The sequence below is a fragment of the Ailuropoda melanoleuca genome, chromosome 1, assembly GCF_002007445.2.
Source record: "Ailuropoda melanoleuca isolate Jingjing chromosome 1, ASM200744v2, whole genome shotgun sequence".
NCBI lineage: Eukaryota > Metazoa > Chordata > Mammalia > Carnivora > Ursidae > Ailuropoda > Ailuropoda melanoleuca.
This window is the reverse complement of record NC_048218.1, coordinates 1424748-1445888: the sequence shown is the minus strand read 5'-3', so window position 1 is coordinate 1445888 and position 21141 is coordinate 1424748. Positions and strand designations below refer to the sequence as shown.

At 52.7% G+C, this 21141-nt stretch overlaps 1 protein-coding gene across 2 annotated transcripts in view; it reads left to right on the top strand.

Annotated features, from left to right (window-relative positions):
- The first annotated feature begins 8562 nt into the window (after positions 1-8562).
- ADARB1 (adenosine deaminase RNA specific B1) overlaps positions 8563-21141 on the top strand; it is a 129337-nt gene continuing 116758 nt past the window's right edge. Inside the window, exons 1-2 of one of the 2 annotated variants that reach the window (XM_034654512.1) lie at positions 8563-9440; positions 9597-9643. The gene's annotated coding sequence lies outside the window, so the exon portion shown is untranslated. Of the gene's footprint in view, positions 9441-9596; positions 9644-19308; positions 19557-21141 lie in introns of those variants that run through there. The other variant, XM_002919060.4, reaches the window with a different exon arrangement.

Genomic DNA, 21141 nt, shown 5'->3' with positions numbered 1-21141 from the left:
CCCGGCGTGCGCCGCGAGCCCGGACCCTGGTGCTGCCCGGCCCGGGGCGGGGGTCCGGAGGGGCTGCCGGGCGGAGGTGTCCGGGGGGGCTGCCCCGTGGGGTGCGGGCCGCCCGCGGAGGGGAGGCTGCGCCCGGGACTGTCCCGCATCTCCTCTCCGGGGCGCCGCGTCCGCGCGGGATGCTCTGCGCCGCGGGAGAGGGAGGCTGCGCCCGGCGATGAAGCTGAACCCGGTGGGGGGACTGCGCCCCGCGATGAAGCTGAACCCGGTGGGGGGACTGCGCCCCGCGATGAAGCTGAACCCGGTGGGGGGAATGCGCCCAGCGATGAAGCTGAACCCGGTGGGGGGAGGTGGACTGCGCCCCGCGATGAAGCTGCGCCTGGTGGGGGCACTGCGCCCGGGGTGAAGATAAGCCCGTGGGAGGGGGAGTGGACTGCGCCCGGGGATGAAGGTGCGCCCGTTGTGGGGGGTGCTGAGCCCTGGGATGAAGGGGGCGGCCGCGCCCCTGAATGAAGCTGCACTGGTGTGTGTGTTGGGGGGGGGTAAGACAGCGCCTGGGATGAGGGGGAGACTGCGCTCCTGGGAGGACAGGCTGAGCCCCGGGGAGAGTAGGCTGCACCCCTGGGACAGGAGGTTGCGCTCTGGGATAAGGCTGCGCCCCAGTAGAGGGGACACTGCGCCCGGGATGAGGCTGAGCCCCGGGATTAAGGGGACTCTGCACCCCGGCGTGGAGATGAGCCTCTGGGGCGGGAGACTGCGCCAGGGCAGCCCCTTCTCCTCCCCAGGAGTACCGCGTCTACTCCGATGCTCCACGCGCCAGGGAGGGATGGCTGCGCCCGGGACGGCCCCGCGTCCCCTTCTGGAGGGCACCGCGTCCGCGCGGGAAGCTCTGCGCCGCGGGGAGGGGAGAGTGCGCCCTTGGCATGAGGCTGCGCCCCCCAGGATAAGGCTGCATCCCGGACGGCCCCGCGTCCCCTCCCGAGGGCGCCGTGTCCGCGTGGGATGTTCAGCGCCGCCGGCGGCCCGGGGCGGGGAAGTTCCCGCGGCGGCGCGTGGCGGGCGTCTGGAGCCATCCGGAACAATCTGGGGCGATTGGGGACCCGAGGTGAATTCTGACGTGTTCACATCTGCAGTAGGAAAATTACCGGGTTGTGGATGGGTCCGAGGGAAGGTGTCACATTGAGCTGTGGACGCTAAAAGTGTTGGGAGTCCGGATTTACAGACGCGAGAAACGTGCTCTGGTCCCCGTATTTGTCAGAGTCCTGCACCCTTGTGTTTGTTTCGCATTAATATTTTTAGCCGCCAGGTTTTGCTAGTTACTTCTGATAAGGACATTTTGTTTCCTTATTAAAGAAACCATAATGGTTAGCATTCCACTCTTCAAGTATAACGGAAAGTGGCTTCATATCAAACTTGCTTCTTTACTCTTAGTGCCCTAATTAAAATAGATCAGTAAGCTTTGAGAATAGAAATACTGATTTAAATCTTCTTTGTTTCCTCTTAAATTTCCTGTATATTTTTATTCCTTTGAAAGGTGCCGGCAGAGCTGAATTTTCTAAAACAGTGGGTTGTCTTAAGAGCAGTTCCTGGGAAATGTCTTTTAATGACCATCTTTTGTTTGGGGCAGAGACTACCCTCTGCCTGCCCACGGTTTCCCAGAGGAGAAAGGGAGGAGGCAGGCTGGTACTGCTCCACCTTGGGTGGGAGAATTAGCTGTCCTTGCCTGCATGGCTCCTCCAGTGGGCAGATCCTCTCCGAATGCACGCCCACGACAGGGGCTTGATAAATATTTGATGAGACATGCTGAGCTGGGTGCAGAGACCCTGCTGGAGGGGGAGGCAGGGGACTCACAAGGGCTCGGAAAGGAATGCATGGTCCGTGAGTAATGCCCTGTTAGATGTCTGAGGGTTCCTGAGACTGAGTATATTCAGCTACCTTTTCAACAAAATTGGAAGCTACAGTTGGAAGGGGAAAAAGGAGGCCTTTCTGCAGGGGGCAGTGGTGAAAAGAAAATTGGTCCAGCTCTGAGAAATTGATGACACATGTACCTCGAGGTGCAGTGTGCACATTAAGTCAGTTCTGGGGGTGAAGAGAGGAGAATTAGCTAATAACGTCATCGGCAAACAACTTCTTGGTTCATAGGCAAATGCACTCCTTTGTGAATTCACACGTTGTGAAAGCGTTTCAGTTGCTTTCAGATTTTTGGAATAAGAAAATTCTTTGAACTTATGTTTTTCCGGTGAATGAATAAAGCAAACTTAATTCAGTTGACAAATACATCTATGGCTTGCTGTGTGCTGGGCCCTCCCTGTTACAGGGCTGTGGGCTACAGTGCTGAACAAGAGAGAGTTCATAGAAGTTCAAGTGCTGGCAGTTTTAGTAATCACTTTATAGCATTGCATTAAAAAAAATAAGATATATGACTTTAGTTATAAAACTTTAAGATGTATAGCAGTAACGTTTTTTTAAAGATTTTTTATTTATTTGGCAGAGATAGAGACAGCCAGCTAGAGAGGGAACACAAGCAGGGGGAGTGGGAGAGGAAGAAGCAGGCCCAGCAGAGGAGCCTGATGTGGGGCTCGATCCCAGAACGCCGGGATCACGCCCTGAGCTGAAGGCAGACGCTTAACCGCTGTGCCACCCAGGCGCCCCAGCAGTAACATTTTTATGTATAGATGTAAAAATGTAACAGTACCTTCAGACAGTACAGAGAGTTAAAGCACATTCCACTGTGTTCCCTCTACCCGCCGTATGTCCAAGCAGGGGTCAAAATACAGACACGGTTGTATGTATGTTTTAATACAGTTTTTAAATATTTGCTGTAACAAACAGGGCTGCCGTGAATAGTTTTTATATGTGGGCGCAAGTGTAACCGACCATGTTTTACTAGTCCCCACAATCCCTTAGTCCTAAATTTTAGTCCAGAATGGAGTTTTATTCCCTGGAATGCTGTGATGCGCTGTGTAAATACTTAAGAACAAGGACTGTTATTTAAATAGGAGATGGTTGGAAAGTGTACTTTAGAGATTAATAGGTGAAATTATATACTTAGCAGCCTTTTAAAAAATTATTTAAGAAAAATTGTCAATCTTAGTGTGAAACTGAAAAGCTTAGAGAGTTCCAATTTTATTTAAAAACTTGATGGTTTTTTGTGTCAATTTTCTAAATTGTGAATTTCCAAATTTATAATTTGGTGTGATGGAAATGATGGTGTTAAAAAAAACCTGAAAAATATATTCATAACATATGTGGTAGAAAAGGTAAGCCGTGAGAATTTCATTTAAAAATTGTACATTGAGGCGCCTACTGGCTCAGTCAGTGGAGCTCTGACTCTTGATCTCGGGGTCATGAGTTTGAGCTCACGCTGGGTGTAGAGCTTACTGAAATTATTTTTTTAAAAAACAAAAATTATACGTTGAAGCAATTAAAATGTCCTTATTTCCTCGAGTGACTTTTTGGGTTTTATTTGGAGTGTGGCCAGGGAAGATGCAGTGGCTGGGAGAGGTCCTCACATGGCCCTGCTGCAGACCTTGACGGCTGTGGGGCCCAGACCTTGTGAATTTCTGCTCTGATTCGTACTGCTTTCTGCTCTTCTCCACCCATGGGTGCAGGGTGTTCTGGGAGTGTACAGAGAAAAAAGACTTTGGTTTTCAGTTTGTCATCTTTGTGATGGATTGAAGTGAAGATGGGGTGGGGAGGGTGTGGTGGCCTGGAGGTACCTGGAATTTTGTTTTTTTTAAAGATTTTATTTATTTATTTGACGGAGAGAGAGACAGCCAGCGAGAGCGAGAGCGGGAACACAAGCAGGGGGAGTGGGAGAGGAAGAAGCAGGCTTCCCACTGAGCAGGGAGTCCAAGGTGGGGCTCGATCCCAGGATTTTGGGATCATGCCCTGAGCCGAAGGCAGGCAGACGCTTAATGACTGAGCCACCCAGGCACCCCGGTACCTGGAATTTTTACTGGAAGTGTAGGAAAGTTCTGCTTGCCTTTAGGTCGGTTTGTTTCTCCCACGGGGTCACCAGCAGGTGTTCACCCTGTGCCGGTCCTGTCCTAGGTGCTGGAGACATGGGTGTGAGCACAGTAAGGGTAGTTCCTGCCCGTGGGGTTCACATTATGGGGGATGAGGGGATGGTAAACCTCAGCTGAAGTCTTAAGTGCTAGGAAGTGCAAATAAAATAAAGTCGAGGGTGGGTGGGGGCCTGGGAGGTGGCTCAGAGGATGGAGGGAGCTGGGTGCTGCCAGGCAGGCAGGGGGACCCCTAGAGGAGCTTCCTTGTCCTGTGCTTGGAAGCGTGGGGAGGCCAGTGAGAGGGAGGGAGGGTGGAGGGCTGAGGCTGCCCTAAGGAATTTGGATTGTCATCACAGTGTGATGGGAAGCCTTCAGAGGGCGGGCACCTCCCTCCCTCTCTTCCTAGTTGACCTTAGCGAGTTTTGAACGAGAAAACGTCATGATCTAGCTCTCAGAGAGTCACAGGCTGCTACGCAGCTCGTGTTTATCAGCTACTTGTGACAAACCGGGCTTCTGGAGCACCTCCATGTGCTCACTTAAACCTCGGGGTAGTCCAGAAGGTGGGCCCTTTTATGTGTCTTCCCATGTTGTGCATGTGGGTAGAACTGGGCACAGTGAGGGCACATGCACATGGAAGGGGCAAAGCCAGGACTGCCCTGAGCCCTGGGACCGCAGGGGCTCTTCCCACCATTCCCGCTGCAGACGGGGCGGGGGTGAACAGCGTGGGGACGTGGCGAGATCACCGTGGGCCTAGGGGTGACATCAGAGCCTGCACTGTTAGCCAGAAAATGTTGCCAATTGTGCTGGGATGTAGTGCCTTCGAACCATTTAGGCCTTACTTCTACTCATTCAAAGTACACTTGGACTTGAAGCATAGACTTTTAAAATCATACCATTGTGCCTTCAAAAAAAAAAAAAAAAAGGAAAACAGAAGTGAAATAAAATGCAGTAATTGTAAAATTTCTTTCCGTTTAAAATCTGATTTTTCCCAGTCAGCCTTTGAGCATCGACGTGCTCCAAGCTGTCCCTCTGTTGTTCCCTGTGCCAGCTTTCCTTAAGACCTCACCCCTGCCGTCTGGGGGTGTCTTCCAAGCAGCTGATGCCCACTCTGTCCATTTGGGTGCTTTCTTGATCTTATTGGCGGGTGTGAAGGACAGGTTTCTGGCCCTTTGTTGACGGACCTGTTGATGGGCTGTGTTGTCCCGCGTCCTGTCATTGTGAGACAGCACCCATGCCAGGCATCTCCGATTTCACAGGGTTCAGATGTGGGAAGATGCACATCTGAGAACCGGTGAACTGGGGCCTGTTCTGTAAACAGGCCTGTCAGGATTGGAACATCCCAGAATGATCCCAGGGTTGTTGGCCTGAGCAGTTGGCTGGCGCAGGTGCCGAGCTGGGCGAGTTGGGGAACAGCAGGTGTCTGCGGCAGAGAGCAGGCGCTGGGGACTGGCCGTGTGGGCCTCAGACCCTGGCGCCGGCAGTTCCTCAGCGGGTACGCCCACAGACTGGGCCTTGAGCGTGCTGCTGCGTAGATCTCCGTGTCGCCACACTTCAGATGTGTGATCTCGAGCGAGCTGTTTAATCTCTCTCTGCTTCGGTTTTCTGATCCATAAATTAGGAAGAGTAGTGCAACCTTTATCCTACGGTCGCTGGGTCAGTAAACAGAGCTAACGTAAAGTGCCTAAAATAGTACCTCTAACAGTACTAAAGAGGGTTTACTTTTCTTGTTATTTTTATGATTAGTCATCCAAGTGGAGATGTTTGGATACAAGTGGAAATTCAAGGTTGGGCTCAAGAAGAAGTTGGGCCAAATATGTGAATTTGGGAGTCATTTGCCTGTTGCTGGTGTTTGAAACCATAGGCTGCACGGTGGGTATAGACAGGGTGGACGGAGCCTGGGGGCTTCTGGCAAGGGGTCCACGGGAGGAGGGTGGTCTGGCAATACCCACTGTAAAGGGGTCTGTTGAAGGAGGAAAGTAGGAGGGCCTTGTGGCCTGGGACCCAGGGCTGAGGGAGTGGCCCTGCAGTGGCCAAGGGTGCTGCAAGGGAGAGTCACGTACGGAGGCTTCCCGAGGGGTCTTGTTAAAAGAGGGCAGAGTGTGGGCCAGTAACTGGAGGGTCTTGGGCTCCAGGGAGTCAGGTGATTTTACTTTTTAAATGGAAGTGATGATGATATGTTTATGGGTTAACAGGCGCGATCCAGTGGAGGGGGATAACTTTATAAATACGTTGGGAAAGGGGAAATTGCAGGAGCCAAGTCCTTGAGAAGGTGAGAGGGATCACGAGTATTTCTGAAAGACGCGCTGCCCTTTTGAAAGGAGGGTATTAAATAAAATAGAATTTTGTGTTCAGTTCCAGAAATTTGGGGTCGTGCTCCAGGACTTAGGATCCAGTTTCTTATTAGCTCCTGGTGTTAAACATGCCTTGAGCCATCCTTACAGAAAGGTACATGTGGAATGGCATTTTACTTTATCAGAAGAATTCCCTTATTTCTAAAAGTGTCATTAACTTCACTAGATGTTGGCACCTTTCCTCTCCAAATTTGGTAGTTTTTGAGGACTGGCAAGATTCGCCTCCTGCTTTGTGCTTCATTTGTCTTAAGCTGTCCAGAAGGGCGGCAGCTTTGCATCTGGGACAGCCCCCCACCTCTGGGGGAGGACGGGTGTTGCTTCCGGCTCCGTGAGGCTTGATTGCCCCTGGGCCAGCGGCACGCACGTGAAGTTGCCTGTTCCAGTGCTAAGACCTCTTCCTTGCATGCTGGTTTGTGGCGTTTGCGGTGGGTTCGAAGTTTTGAAATACCGGTCTCCTCAGTAGTTCCGTCGACGGGCTGAAGTGTGAAGCAGCTGTCACGGACTCCCTGCGCGTGCCCGTGGTCTGTGCCAGGGGAAAGCTGGTTTCCACTGCTCTGGGCACTCTTTCCCGCAGTGACAGGTTCTGTGTGAGTCATCGCGGAAGGACGCGCTCTGAAGGAGAAGGCCTCTGCCTCCTCGGGCCAACATTCCAGCGGGGAGGCTAAGCCAGGCACCAGGGCCGACACTCTGCCGTGAAGCTCCTTTGTCTGGGGGGTTGGGGGGGACTGAGGAGACAAAGGGTGAGGGAGATGGCATCCGAGGGCGGCTCCTCCCTGAGGCCTTCTGGGCAGGGCAGGCCTCTCTCAACAGGGGCGCCATGCTGATGCCCAGGGGAGACGAGCTCTTCCTGCCCAGAGGGGGGACAAGGACATTCCCAGTGGAAGGGGCAGCCTGTCAGAACCCCGCTTGTTGGAGCAGCTGGGGGGTGGGCAGCGGCCTTCATCCAATCCTTGATGGGGGGGGGCGGTGGAGGTGAGCGGTGCATGCGGAGTTTGCCAGGTGTGATGGTGTGCCAGGCTGAGCAGGGATGAAGTCTAGGGGGTGAGGACGCAGGGGGCAGTAGGAAGGGCCCTTAGAACTCTTTGAGTTGTGATGACGCTCAGAAAGACCCCAGGTGAAGGTCCCTCAATTATGGGCATCACTTTACATCAGATTCTCTTTGAATCTGCAAATCACTTGTCCCTTGGTGTGTCACGTGCAGAATGTGAACACGTGTGCATGTGATCTGGAACGTGTATACCATATTGTTTGTAAGACGCAGACAGGTGCAACAGGGCTGCCCGGGGGGCTCAGGCGGCTGCGTGTCCGACTCTTGATTTCAGCTCATGGCATGGTCTCGGGGTCTTCATGGTCTTGGGGTCTTCATGGTCTTAGGGTCGCCATGGTCTCGGGGTCGTCGTGGTCTCAGGTTGTGGGATCCAGCCCTGCCTCGGGCTCTGTGCTCAGTGGAAGTCTGCTTGAGATTCTCTCCTTTTCCCTCTGCCCCTCCACCTCTCCCTTCAAATCAACTTTGTGCGGCAGAACTGGCGGGAACTGGGAGTCCTTGTACTTGGGTCAGTCATTCCTCCTGAGCTTATCAGCCCTGTTTTTCAGATGCGGCTTGGATGTAAGAGGTTCTGTAGGTTCTGGGAGCGCTGGGTAACGTGTGGCTGACATTCAGTAAGCTCTTAGTGTGTGTCGGGCATGGTGGAGCCAGTTTCATCTGGCCAGCTGCTCCTGCAGCTCTGAGGAGGTCCCCCTTGTGAGGCGCCCTCAGCACCCTCGGACCACTCGGACACTCCTACCTGCCTCTCTTGGTAGCCTCCTCCCCTGGGTCTCCTTCCGCCTGTTCCTGACCCGCAGCCAGATCGGAGCCCTCTGTGGGGAGGGTGGATCCATCACTCTCCTGCCCAGAGCCCTGCCACTTCCCCCATCTCAGAGTCCTCTCAGAGCCTGCTGTCCCCGTCACCCCTCCAGCCCTGGGGCCTCGCCCCCAGGTGTCTCCTGGGCTGCATCCCCTGCACCCTCACCTCCTCACCCAACATGTGTCCTGCTGTCCCTTCAGTTTATCTTGCTCTCCGAGACCCTCCCCTGCTCTCTGAGCGAGCAGAAGCCTCAGGGAGGTGGGGCTCTGGCTCTGCGTCCATCCTCAGGGCTCAGAACAGTGCGTGGGGAAGAGCAGGCAGTTATCCTGGCTGTGGAGCGAATGACTAACGTTCTCTTACTTTCTATGCAGGTAGTAAATGGCAGAGCCGACAAGGCTCCGTTCGTCTGGCTCCCCACACTGCCCCTCCCTGCTCCTGCCGTGCTTGCTGAATCAGTCATCTATTTATGCCCCGTATGTCTATGTTATCTCCAGATTTTTGTGCTTTTCTTTGTAGAGTAGAAACATTTACAAAACATTCGAAGTTGTTCTAAAACCCTGAAGTACACTATTGTAATTTAGTCTGTTGAAAACAGGGAGTCCCCAACCTACAGGAGCGGCTGTGTCCTGCTGCCGCCATTGGAACCCCTTAGGGCAACACACAGCTGAGAAGCGTTCTCGTAAGTGGTAACAGAGAAGTAATGGTTATCGCTACATTGGGACAAAAATGAGAATGCGAGTAATTCTGGGAGGTTTCGGAAAAGCACCACGTGAAGTGGAACATAGCTGATTCAACGGTGGAGGCTTCACGGATGGAAAACCCGGAGAGAAGGTGGCTGCTAAGGTGCCTGCTGCAGGACGAAAGGCGAAAGCCAGAGAGTGATGTTATTTAGGAAGCTGGGTATCTAATCCCAGCCCTGCCTCTGAACTTGGGGGGCCCTTCCCTTCAGCATCCTGCCCTAGGTTCCTCGAGGTAAAACGAGGCCAGTCAGGTGGGTGATTTCCAAGCTTTGTTCCATTTCCAGAAGACTGTCGTATGCAGGAGTAAAATAATAAATTCTGAGCGTTTCAAGGGTCACTTGGTCATCTGTTGCACAAATACTTATCCTAGAACCTGTGTGCAGTCCTGTGTTGAAAGTAGGCAATGCCTTGTCCCTTGGCTACTAAGACCCAGCAGAGGCTCACACCTGCAGAGTGTCCTGTCACCTCCGTCTGGGCCAGGCAGCTCTGCTGAAGGAGGTGAGGTGCGGGAGGGGAGGATCGGGGGGGGTGGGTAGAGTCATGGGTTCTGGCCCCAGGGGATTCCAGACGGTCCCTTTCTCTATTCCTTGGTCTTAGGGCACTAGTCCCTATCTTGGTTGTTGGGAATTAAACTGAGCAAGGATTGTTTTTCAGGTGTGACAGTCTGAAGCTTACCGTAGCTGACTAAAGATAATTCCATGGTAGGTGATACTTAATTAGCCCTCTCTTGTAACATGATAGAGTTAGAAACCGAGGTGGTAAGTTTGGGAGGTGCGTTGTCGTCTGTGCCTTGGCGTGCAGGCCGTGCGCATAGATTCACCTTCCCTTTCTGGTTTCGGCTGGTGACGGGATATTCACCAGCTCCCTGACTTTCTGAGTGTTAAGCACGTGGAGTGAGTTGGTTTTCTGGAGCAGAGGAATTCACTCAAGGATGTAAGGTAGCTTCTCGTCATCTGCACAGGCTGAGTCCGTTGTGGTACCAGGCTCCCCTCGCCCACGCTCCCGTCCTGACCCCATGCCTGCGGCCCACTCATCTCCCTGTCTTCTCTTTCGGGGATGGGTTCTGCCAGGCACCTACTTTCACAGGTTCCTCTCTTTGGAGGCAAGGCTTTGTGCAGCCTGCCTCTTACCGGGCTCCGGCTGTGCGAGGCAGGAAGGGGGTGACCCACGTAGAGAAGGGGAGCTGTAGCGTGCTGTGCGAGGCGCTCACCACTGAAGAGCCACGGATGGCACGGACACTCCACGCAGATGCTTCATGGGGCTCTGACCTGGGGTCCGTCACAACAGGGGCTGTGGTTTCAGGGGCTCTGTGCTCAGGCCACAGCCCACAGCCCACAGAGCCGTGGTTAGAGGGGTCACCTCTGCCCCATCCTGGCGATGAGTGAGATCAGTCAGTGCAAGTGAGGTTTATTAGTCTAGATTCTTTTTCAGAACAGGAATCTACCCAGAATAACAGTCAGACAGAAGGATCACTCTTGAGCCAGTCGTGTGCGCCGGGTTTGACAGCACGCTGCTGTTGTAACACCATGTTCTTGGCGGGCTGCTTTAGGGGGTTTTTGTTTTTGTTAATACCGTAAAACTTCATTTTCATTCAAAAATTATCTAACCGTTTAAAGAACCTCACGTAATAATTTTTTGTATTAACATTTCTGGGGAGGGAGCGGCAGGCGCAGTGAACTGAAGACTTGTTGCTTCAGGTGGAAGCTGGTTTGGGACTTGAGGCTGGAAAATCGTAATCCAGGAAGATGCAGAATTCATAGGAATGCATCATGGGACTCGAGAGCCACGATAATTTGGGGTCATAGAGTTCAGCCTAGATTTGACCACACTGAAACCCTGTGGAAGATGACTGCTTTCCGGAAGCTGTGGGACGAGAGCTCTGTCTCCGGACTGCTGGCTCCGTGTCCGGCCGCGGATGTGGCTCAGATCGCCGAGTGCAGATCAGGGTTACAGTTCTCTCTCCTCACTCCTACTCTTGGTTTCTTCCTCTCTCTGTTTCTCTGTGTCACGTCGTACAGGGCTTTCACCCACAAGCACATGAATGAGTGACACAGTTGATCATTTTACTATGAAGCTTCCTCTCCTTTAATTTTCTTCCTCCGAGGAAACTGTGAGGGGATTGATATTTCCATAGAAAAAGCAGGTATTGCGCAGTGAGGCAGGATGTGACACGGGGCGGGGGTGCTGGGGAGCTGGAGGGTGGGGAGCAGAGAGCCCATGTGTGGTGCCCCTTGTCCCGCCCCGCTCCCCTAAAACCCCCCATGTGGAGCAGCCCTCCGTTTGCTTGGTAGGTAGGAGAGGAGTGTTTGATGAGCTCAGGTGGTTCTCTCCGAAAGCCCTTGCTGTAGGAAAGGGAGGTTTCTTCCTTTAGTGAACCCAGACTTTGAGGCGGGATGTCCCCTGTGGACGGAGCCCCACTGTGAGTGGAGGAGCGGGGAGAGGGCAGGGCTGTGCGCAATGGCGTGCGAGAACCCACCAGTGTTTCCCGGTCCCGCTGGTTGTGGGAGGGAGCGCTGCAGAGGGCGCATGGGATCCAGCTGTGGGCTGGGTGCTCTAGGAGGATGCGCGTGGGAGCTCAGAGGTGGGCGAGGTGCTGTAGGGAGGTTTTGTTTTGTGTTCAGCGGCTGCCGTGAGAGGTGCCCTGTGAAGGGGACAGTTCAGTGATTTTCACAGATGTCTGAGCTGTGCAGCCGTTACCATGCCTGCATCACCCCCAGAATGTTCCAGTGTTTGTGTTCATTCCCATTCCACCTGCCTGGCAACCACTGACCTTTCTGTGTCTACAGATCTGCCTTTTCTGGATGTTTTACTTACGTGGACTCACGCAGTGTGTCGTCTCTAGTGTCAGGCTTCTTTCACTCTGCAAGGGTTCTGGGGTTCGCCCGTGTTGGGGAATGGACTCGTGGTTGGTTCTGTTAGTTGCTGACGGGCCCTGCACCGCAGAGAGGTAGCAGATCTGTTTTATCCCTTCCCTGGCTGGATGTTTGGACTGTTGCACGTTCTGACTATTGTGAATAATGCTGCTGTGAATGTCCGCAAACATGGCTTTGTGTGTGCGTGTGCTTGTGTGGGTGTGGGCTTTGAAATGGGGTTTAGGATAAAAGCATTTCCTTGTTACTGATCGTGGTGGTAAAAACCACGTGTGAGTCTTGAGGCGGCTTGCTCTCTGGGTGTCTGTGATGTGCACTGAGTTTCTTGAGTAGTGTGAACCTTTTCCTTCCAGGATGGAATGTCACGGTCATAATGTCGAGCATTGGCTGCTGGGGTTTCTTAGATGACAGCCTGCGTGTGGTGTACGCTGTTGGGGCCCCACAGGTGTTTACTCTTTGCAACATCTGATCTTTTCTTTCTCCGTCCGAGGAGGAGATCAATGACGCACAATCGGGCATGTTAAAAACGCCGTTCAGCCTGCAGAACGCCGTGTGCCGAGTGCTTTGACCCCGCAGTTCCACTTCTAGGAGCGTAGCTTGGGGGCACCCCAGCTGTAGGGACATAACCTAATTATCCATGCAAGTGTGTTGACTGTCCACAAAGTGCTGTGTGGAGGACAGTCTGTGTGAACTGATTCGAGGTGACTTCCAGAGCAAGCAGAAGGCGAGTGGAGCACAGCACCACAGAGTGTCCTGTAGGCTGCCCTCTGCTAAGAAGACTCCCGCGCGGCTGTGCCAGAGGAACACGGGCAGGACAAGCCAGAGCTGAAGGTGGTGCCGCGAGGGTGGGTGGGGAATGGGAGGGACGGGGGAGTGGACTCAGCTGCAAGTGTGGGGGCGTGGAACGTGTCAGCACAGCCTGACTCTTGGAACCACAGGCCCCAGAATGAAATAAGTTAACTTCAGCCAGGACGTGGGACTACAAACAGAAACAAGCCTTACTGTGGGACAAACAACAGTAGAGCCACAGAAGAGGGGGTGAAAGAAAAATGTTAGCCTGGGTTTGGAAAGCCACATTTTGGCTAGATTCTGTGGGGCTGGAGTCCAGTGGTGCCTTTGTTTCTCACAGGGGTCAGGTCAGCGTGTGAGCATAGGACAGAACAGATAGTAAATCTGTGCTGGGTACCTGGAGCGAAGAGGAAGGCTGAAGGGCCCGGGTCACCGTGTAAACCTGTGGTGTCTAACATGTGCACACGGGGGTAGGCAGGTACGGACACACAGAGATGCACGTGAATGCGTGTGTCCTAGCTCTGTCCCCCGGCAAGGCCCAGCAACGCAAGCAGGCCCAAGCACCCTTCTCCAGTAGAAAGACACAGGGCTCCTGGAAGGAAGCGTGGCTGCCGGTGTGGAAAGGAGGGGTGTGCTCAGAAAGGGCAGGGTGTGTCCAGGGGGTGCAGGGGCCGCCCTGAAGGAGCACAGAGGGCCACAGCTGAGTCCGGCTGAGCGAGGAAATACATGCTGATAGTACCGGTTTATAATCCGCAGACTGGAATGATGACCTGCCAGTCTGTGCTGAAAAGAACAAATGGTTGATTCAATAAGCAAATACGCTGGGGCGGAGGGGTAGCTCTTCCCAATGGAAGAGTCTGACTTAATCAGTGTGGAAAGGAGGAGGCCATGGAGCATCAGCGTGAGGCAGGCGGCATAGCAACAGTCAGTTCGAGTGGGGCTCGGGCACGGGCCTAAACCCTGCAGGTGGAAGTTCGAGGAGAAACAGGATATTGGCCTAGACTCGAAGTATCTCTTCCCCAAGTTATTTATTTATTAAAAAGGGAAAAATGGTAACTTTAGAGTGGAGAAAGCCAGCAGATACCACCTCCCCCAAGCGACCCAAGTTACCGTGCCCTGTGATGAGACCAGTCGTCTCCACATACCCCAGATCGCACATGGGCACGTTGGGTCTCTGGTATTTCTGCCCCAGGTGCACAATCATGGTATTGTCACAGGAGACGGTAGACAGACCCAGCACAACACCTGGCCTGCACTCCGTGCACGCCCAGGTGCTTCAAGACAAGCTTCTGGAGGGGACGTGATGGCACAAGGCAGTGCGGCTCCTGGATGGGGTCCTGGTGCAGGGGTCTGAGTCGGGGACCTGGTGAGCACAGGCATGGCTGTGCTTGGGCTAATCGTAGCGTGCTTGGGTCCCTTTCCTACTTCTGTAATTTATCAGTGATTCTGTAGGGTGCAGACATCAGGAGAGGCTGGGTGAGGGATACGACAGAGCTCTCTGCTGGCTTCAGCTGTCCTGTAAGTCTGTCATTTCAAAATAGGCGACTGAAGAAGAAAGCCCCTGATGGAATGTGACAGGACACCGGAGAGCTCAGGGTGAGGACAGGTTCCTCCGATCCATCCCCACTGCCATCGATGATTCAGAGTTGTGTTCTCAGAGACAAATCCTCTCCTGCCTTCTTACTGGGAACTCTGGTGTCCTTGTGCCCCGTGTGGAGCATTCCAGAGCTGTGGGGTGGGGGCCTTGGGATTGCTGGGCTCCCTCGGGAGGAGGCAGTCGGGGCCCCAGCTGACGGGGATGCCAGAGGCCCTTGTCGGGGACCTCTCACAGGCCTACAGGTGTTCTCCTATGTTGTCCTTGGTCTTTTGATTTTAATATTTTTTTTTCCAAAGAGAGATGTTTATATATTAAACTTTATTGGACTTTTCCTTTATGACTTGTGTTTTGAGTCCCATCTGAGAACATTTTCCTGCTGCAGGAGTCTTTCCTTTTTCATTTCTTCTGGCAGTTTTATAGTCTGTTTTCCACACTTAGCTTATTAATCTGTGTAAAATTTGCTTTTATGCAGTCTGAGGTGAGATCTGCTATTTCTCCAGTCGGCTAGCCAGTCGCCCATCGATCACTGAGTGGTGTGCCCCCTGTGCAGGGATGAGAACTGCCGCTCTTGCCGTGCGGAGCTGCTTCCGGTCGCTGGTTCCTGCCGTATGGGAAGGCTCTCAGGCTTGCGTGCTCCTTCTGTGCGCAGCTTGTCATCACGTCTTGTGTTTTCTAAGCAGAGGGTCAAATCCTGCAAATAGTGCCGTTTCCTGCACATCTTCGTACTCTCCCCTGGTTCGCTGGCTGGGCGTCTCGTGCACTGTCCGTGCGGTGGCCATGCTCGGAGACGCTCCCCTTGCCCCGGCCTTGGCACTAGCGCCTCGTGGTACTGACCAGAGGTGTTTTGTACAGACCCTTTATCCAGTGAAGCAACTTGCTACCTTCCTACTTTGCTGAGAGGCTTTTAAAATAAACTTTTTCATGACTAGCAGTAGAATTTTGTATGCCTTTCCTGCATCTGTTGAGATGGTTGTATGGTTTTCCTCTCCAATCCGTTAATACAGTAAATTTCATTAATAGATTTCCAGATGTTCAACATTTTTTCCTTTTTTACTTACAACATGTTGAAAATTAAATTTGCTGTTTACCTTAATACCTTTTCCTTTTTCAAAATAAGCCCTTCCCCTCCCCCCTCCCCCCTCCCCCGCAAAGCGTTTTACTTCTATGGAGCGTAGTTTATATACTGTAAGGTGTGTGTGGGGCCGGGCTGGTAAATCTTCAACAGCTGGTGTTTTTGGAGGGAGGGCGGTGCAAAGAGCCCTAATGCGTAGCGTTTGCCAATTTCTGTGGCATAAATATTTTCACCATTGTTTATTTCAAGCTACCAATGAGCTGTCAGCTGGTTCACAAAATTCCAGGAAGTCCTCTCTCCTGAGCCGGTAGGAGCTGGTGCGCAGCCTGGTGACCGGCTCTGATGCCCACGCTGAGGTTCCTCATGCCCGTCCAAGTCAGCACTCCCCCTGGTAGCTGCTGCTCTGACCTTGGTGCCCATCCTGTCCTTTCTCCTTCTTGTTTTCTCTTCTGTGCATTTACAGCTCTGTATTTCCCCCCCAGGACTGGCTTGGCCTCCTCATTTATGGCTAGTAAATGTAGGGCTTCTGGTGACTTCTGCTGGAAGGCGGAGCATCCGACCCGTCACCATTAGTACTGTAGCACTACCTTTGTTAGAAAGACCAGGTGGGTTCCAAGGTAGGAGATGCCCTCTAATCCGAGGGGTCGCTAGCATCTTGTATTCATGTAGCTCTTCTTCCCTGGTATAAATTGAACCTCTTTTCAGTTATTTGTGCAATCATTTGACAAGTATTTCTTAAGATTTTTTATTTATTTACTTGATAGAGAGACAGCCAGCGAGAGAGGGAACACAAGCAGGGGGAGTGGGAGAGGAAGAAGCAGGCTCATCGCGGAGGAGCCTGATGTGGGACTCGATCCCGGAACGCCGGGATCACGCCCTGAGCCGAAGGCAGACGCTTAACGACTGCGCTACCCAGGCGCCCCTTGACAAGTATTTCTTGAGCACCTACTATGTGTCAGGCACTTGGGATGCCAGAGGTATAGCCGTGAACAAAGTAACCCAGTCTCTTCGTGGAGCTCAGGTTCCGATCTACCTTTAAGCTGCAGGTTTTTCCAGTTTGCCTGGCCTTGCCAGTCTTCTTACTCACATATCCACTTGTCTTTGCCCCTGGTATTACCTAAATCAGCCTTCAGTTAATCCAGTTTCTTCCACTGCTGAATTTGAAAATTCCCTGCTTCAACATTAGTTGATGTTTAGTTTTACTACGTACATAATTATTTCTGCTTTTACTAAATTCTCGTGATGAGAAGACAAAGGAATTGGATCTGGTGGTTTTACGCTAAAAAAGGTTACTACTTTGAAGGGTTGTGGTGGTAGAGCGCTTGGAAGGGTGAGTGAAGTGGCTCTGTGGTTGGTGGGCTGCCGCCTGAGGAGGAGCCACGGGTGAGCTCATTGTCGTCATTGTCATCCGTCTGCAGCTCTCCGGATGCCAGCGGGCCAGTTCCCGACCAGCGTGGTCTCTGTCTGGCTCCCACAGGCAGCGGGGTGTATGTGGGGCTGTGCTTCTGGTAGCTTGGCGGCTGCGAGGGATGGGAGCCTGGCTCCCAAGCACCATATGGCGCTGTTTGCATTTGCTGCCCACTCTGCGAGCAGGTTGGGGCGGGGAGGAGATCAGGATGCAGGTTCCCATTCTCCAGTGGGACTCGGGCCAGGGCGACTGGTGGCTTTGCCTGAGGGAAAAAGATCCAGAGGCCCCCAGTGAGTTTAGCTGTTATGGCGGGTACGGGGGCTGCATGCAGGCCAGTGGACCTCAGAAATCCATCTGCCCATTTTAATAAGAGAAAATAGTTGTATTTTACTTATTCAGACAATTTAAAAGCCCTTAAAGATCAACTTTCCTCATTCCTTGGGGAGGATATTGAGAAACAGAGTGTGCCAAGTACAGTCTGGGTGGGCCTTGGCTCTGCAGAGAAGAACCTTCCACCTGCTGGGCCCTTTGGTGTAGGAGGTGTTGACTGGCGCAGCTGAGATCCAGAGCCAAAAACACCTTCCCTTTCCTTGCCCTGGTCTTGCATGACACCCCTCCTTACCAGCCGGGGTGCCTGTGGAGGATGGAGGCAACCTCTGAAGCCCATCCTTTGTTTATCAGCCGAATTTGGCCTCTTGGAAGTGACCGACCCCACTCTTTCTGCCATATTGCAACTGGCTGCCAAGAGGGATTGGAGAGATGGACATTTTCGTGGAAGTAAATATTATCTTTTTTTCCAGTATAGTTGCACCTTGGAATCTAGTCTTTGAAAATAATAATTATGGGGACTAAGTCTTAGTATGATGGTTGAACCCTTATAGAAAACCTTTAATTCTTAGAATCAAAATTCAAGAGCCCTCATCAAAACTAAATTTTCTATTGTTGTGCACGTTGGATTTTAAAAAATGGGTGCACCTTATTTATCTGTACTTAAATTTATAAGCCAGATTGATACACTGATAATAATGTCACGGAAAAGCAGAATATCTTGCAATAAGTGTTAATCTTCACATTAGGGATTGTATGAAAACACAGCAGGGGGGCGCCTGGGTGGCACAGCGGTTAAGCCTCTGCCTTCGGCTCAGGGCGTGATCCCGGCGTTATGGGATCGAGTCCTGCATCGGGCTCTTCCGCTATGAGCCTGCTTCTTCCTCTCCCACTCCCCCTGCTTGTGTTCCCTCTCTCGCTGGCTGTCTCTATCTCTGTCGAATAAATAAATAAAATCTTTAAAAAAAAAAAAAACACAGCAGGTGCGGTGGAGGGAGTCAGTGAAGCTCTGAATCGCTTAAATCTAACTTTACCTGAATAATTACTTAAAAAATTGTTTTAATAAATAGAGCCTCTCAAGCCTATGCAATATGAGTAATAATTCATCATCATACATTTTTGTATTTTTTACTTCTCTTTCTCGAAGGTAGATTTTTAGGTCCTAGAGATGTCACAAATAGCATCATGTTTAGTTTTCTTTTCCGTCTTTCTTTCTTTTCTTTTAAAGGTTTTATTTATTTATTTGAGAGAGGGGGAGAGAGAGCACACCAGTGGGGGAAGGAGCAGAGGGAGAGGGAGAAGCAGACTTCCTGCTGAGCAGGGAGCCGGATGCCAGACTCGATCCCAGGACCCTGGGGTCATGACCTGAGCTGAAGGCAGATGCTTCACCGACTGAGCCACCCAGGCGCCCCCACGTTTAGTTTTCTAAAGCCAAGGAAATCTTTATCTCGTTTTCAGAGCCAACAGGGTAATCTGTTACTAGGCTATTGAAATCTTTTGATGAGTCTCATATCATCCTTGTCGTTCCCCACCCCCCCCCGCCCCCCTCCCCACCAAAAAAAATTTACATAGTAAACAATGAAAACCAGGAAGCCCGGCTCTGAGATAAGCCGGGGCTCCAGAGGAAGGAAGCAGCCTGGCTCCTGCCATGCCATGGGGGCCACACAGCCTCCTTCACGCGGCTCAGGCCACAGAGGAGCCTGGGGTGGCCATGGCTGGGGCCGCTGGGGTGCTGAGCAGCTGGCATGCTGGGCCAGGTGGCTCCAGGTCCCAGGGAGGAGTGTGTCGCTGGAGCTGGGCCCGGATAGCTCCAGGCCAGGTGCAGCAGCTGTGGCTGCCTGCTTACACTCCCCTTGGCAGGTCTCCCTGGCGATCGGCAGAGAGAAGCAGGCATTCTGTGGGAGCTTAGCCCTCAGAGCCAGACCACTGCCGCTCTGACCTGGGGGTGTCTTCTTGCTGCCATTGCATTTTATTCTGTGGTTCTGGAACTAGTCCTGTGAGGCGAGGGTCCGGGTGGTTGTGATCTGTCATTGTGTGTCCACAGTGCTGTCTGAGAAGACCTGCCTGTCTCCTGGCCTGGCCTCAGCCTCCTGCGCTGTGTCTTCTCTTGGGAAGAGGCCCTTGTATGCAGAGCCTGGAGGAGGCCAGGCAGCAGCCTCTGGGGGATGTGGCGCACGGGTCTGCCGCAGCCCCAGGAATCTCTGGCAGGGTGTCGAGGTTCTGGAGGAGGGCGTTGCCGGTCAAGGCCTTCTGGGTTTTTAGCTTTTTCTCTTCTTCTCTTTTTTAAGTAGGCTCCATGGCCAGCGTGGACCCTAATGCAGGGCTCGAACTCACGACCTTGAGATCAAGACCTGAGCTGAGATCAAGAGTCAGATGCCCCACCGACTGAGCCACCCAGGTGCCCCAGCCTCCTGGATTGTTAAATGACGGGCCAGAACTTAATTATTCTTGTCTTCCTGGCTGTAACTCTGAGCACGTGTCTCTTACCTGCCCTGAGAAGCAAGCACCTTAGGCTTCGGCTTCCCGTCCCTGCATAGCCGTCACACACTGGGTGCGGAGAAAATGTTTGATGAAATCAAGCTAAGTGACTTGCTTTATTTATGGCACTTCGTTTTTGCTGGTGATGTGTTCGCCATCCCCACTCATGACTCAGCTCATTAGTTGCGTGGCTGTACGTGACTGCGGCCTGTTGGAGTCACAGAACTTGAAGAGGTGGTTTCTCGATCATAACGGACAATGTGCTCTTTCATAGGATGGTTTCTGGTGAGGTTGTCTTTACAAATGGAGGCTCTTTTGAGAAATAAAATATTTCGAAACATTTTTCACAACTCCCTGAGTAGCTGGATTTAAAGCGCAGCGTTCAGTGTGTATTTTGAGCCTCGTTAAGGACCCATGAGATCAGCTTCTGTCAGGCGGCTTGTCCTGACTTCTGGTGCGGGCAGAACTTCTCCAGTGCTGGGAGCCCATTCTGGACCCAGTGCTGGTTTGTTGTCTGAAGTGACCTTTACGTTGGGAAATCCTGAAGTAAAATTTTGGAAAATTATCAGTTCCCAGGATATTTTTGAGTTGTGGATTTGGTGAAAAGTGCATTTCTCATGATTTGCTGCTGGTGTGGTCACTGGGTGGGACGCGTGCTCTGTGCACAGAGAAGCAGCATCCGAGGGCTTGTGCCTGGCTGTGTCTCGGCTCCCCACCTGCGGGCTCTCTGCACCCCTGTGTCCACGTGAACCCCGGGACCCTCAGGACCGCGTCCTGCTGGGCTCCGTTCACACGGCTCTTCTCACCTTCTCCCAGCCAGTGATTTCTGAATGCGCCTTGCATGGGGGCTCTGTGACAGGCACCGGGCAAACCAGGCAGGGAGATGTCTACTATGCGGACCTGTATGTCTCAAGCTGTTCCGCCCACAGAGGTGATACGAGAACACACTGAGCTGGGGCCTTGGCGTGACGGATGACAGGCTATTGGTATTCATGCTGGGGCCTCCTAGCTTGGATGCCTATCTCCATTCTCATGACCTTGACTGTTCTGCTTGGCCTCTCTGTGCCTCTGAAATGGCCCTTCCGAGTCACTAGTGACCTGTGTTTGTCAAGGTCAGTGACCACTGTCCTGTCTTGCTTAGGCCCTCAGCAGCGTCTGACAGAACTGCCTGAGCTGCCCCATTCCCCAAACCCCGCCTGCCCTCAGCCCAAGGGCCACGCTCCCCACCTGCCCTAGGTGCCGATGCGTCTCTAGCCTGCTTTCCCTGCCCTCCACTCCAGAAGTGGTACAGTGCACACCTGTGCAGAGCTGAGTCCTGGCCCATCCCCATCCCTCCCCCAGGGGCCTGCAGTCATTCTCATTCCTTCCTCCCCACGTTGCTCACTGTCTGCACGAGGCCCATCAGCTCCTCCAGGTCTGCTTCTGTCTCCCCTCATTGGCTCTCCTGGGTCCAGACTTGCTCCCGTGCAGTCCACCCTCATGGGGTCACTGCTGTCATCCTTCCAGGGGACATCCAGCAGCTGACCCCTGCTTGACCCCTTCCAGTGACTTCTCCTCAGGATGGGGAAAGTAAGTTCCCTTAGGAAGACGTTCACAAGCCTTCTCCCTTGCTGGTTTCCCTCCACTTTCCCTGTTTGCCGATGTGCACAAGTGGAACC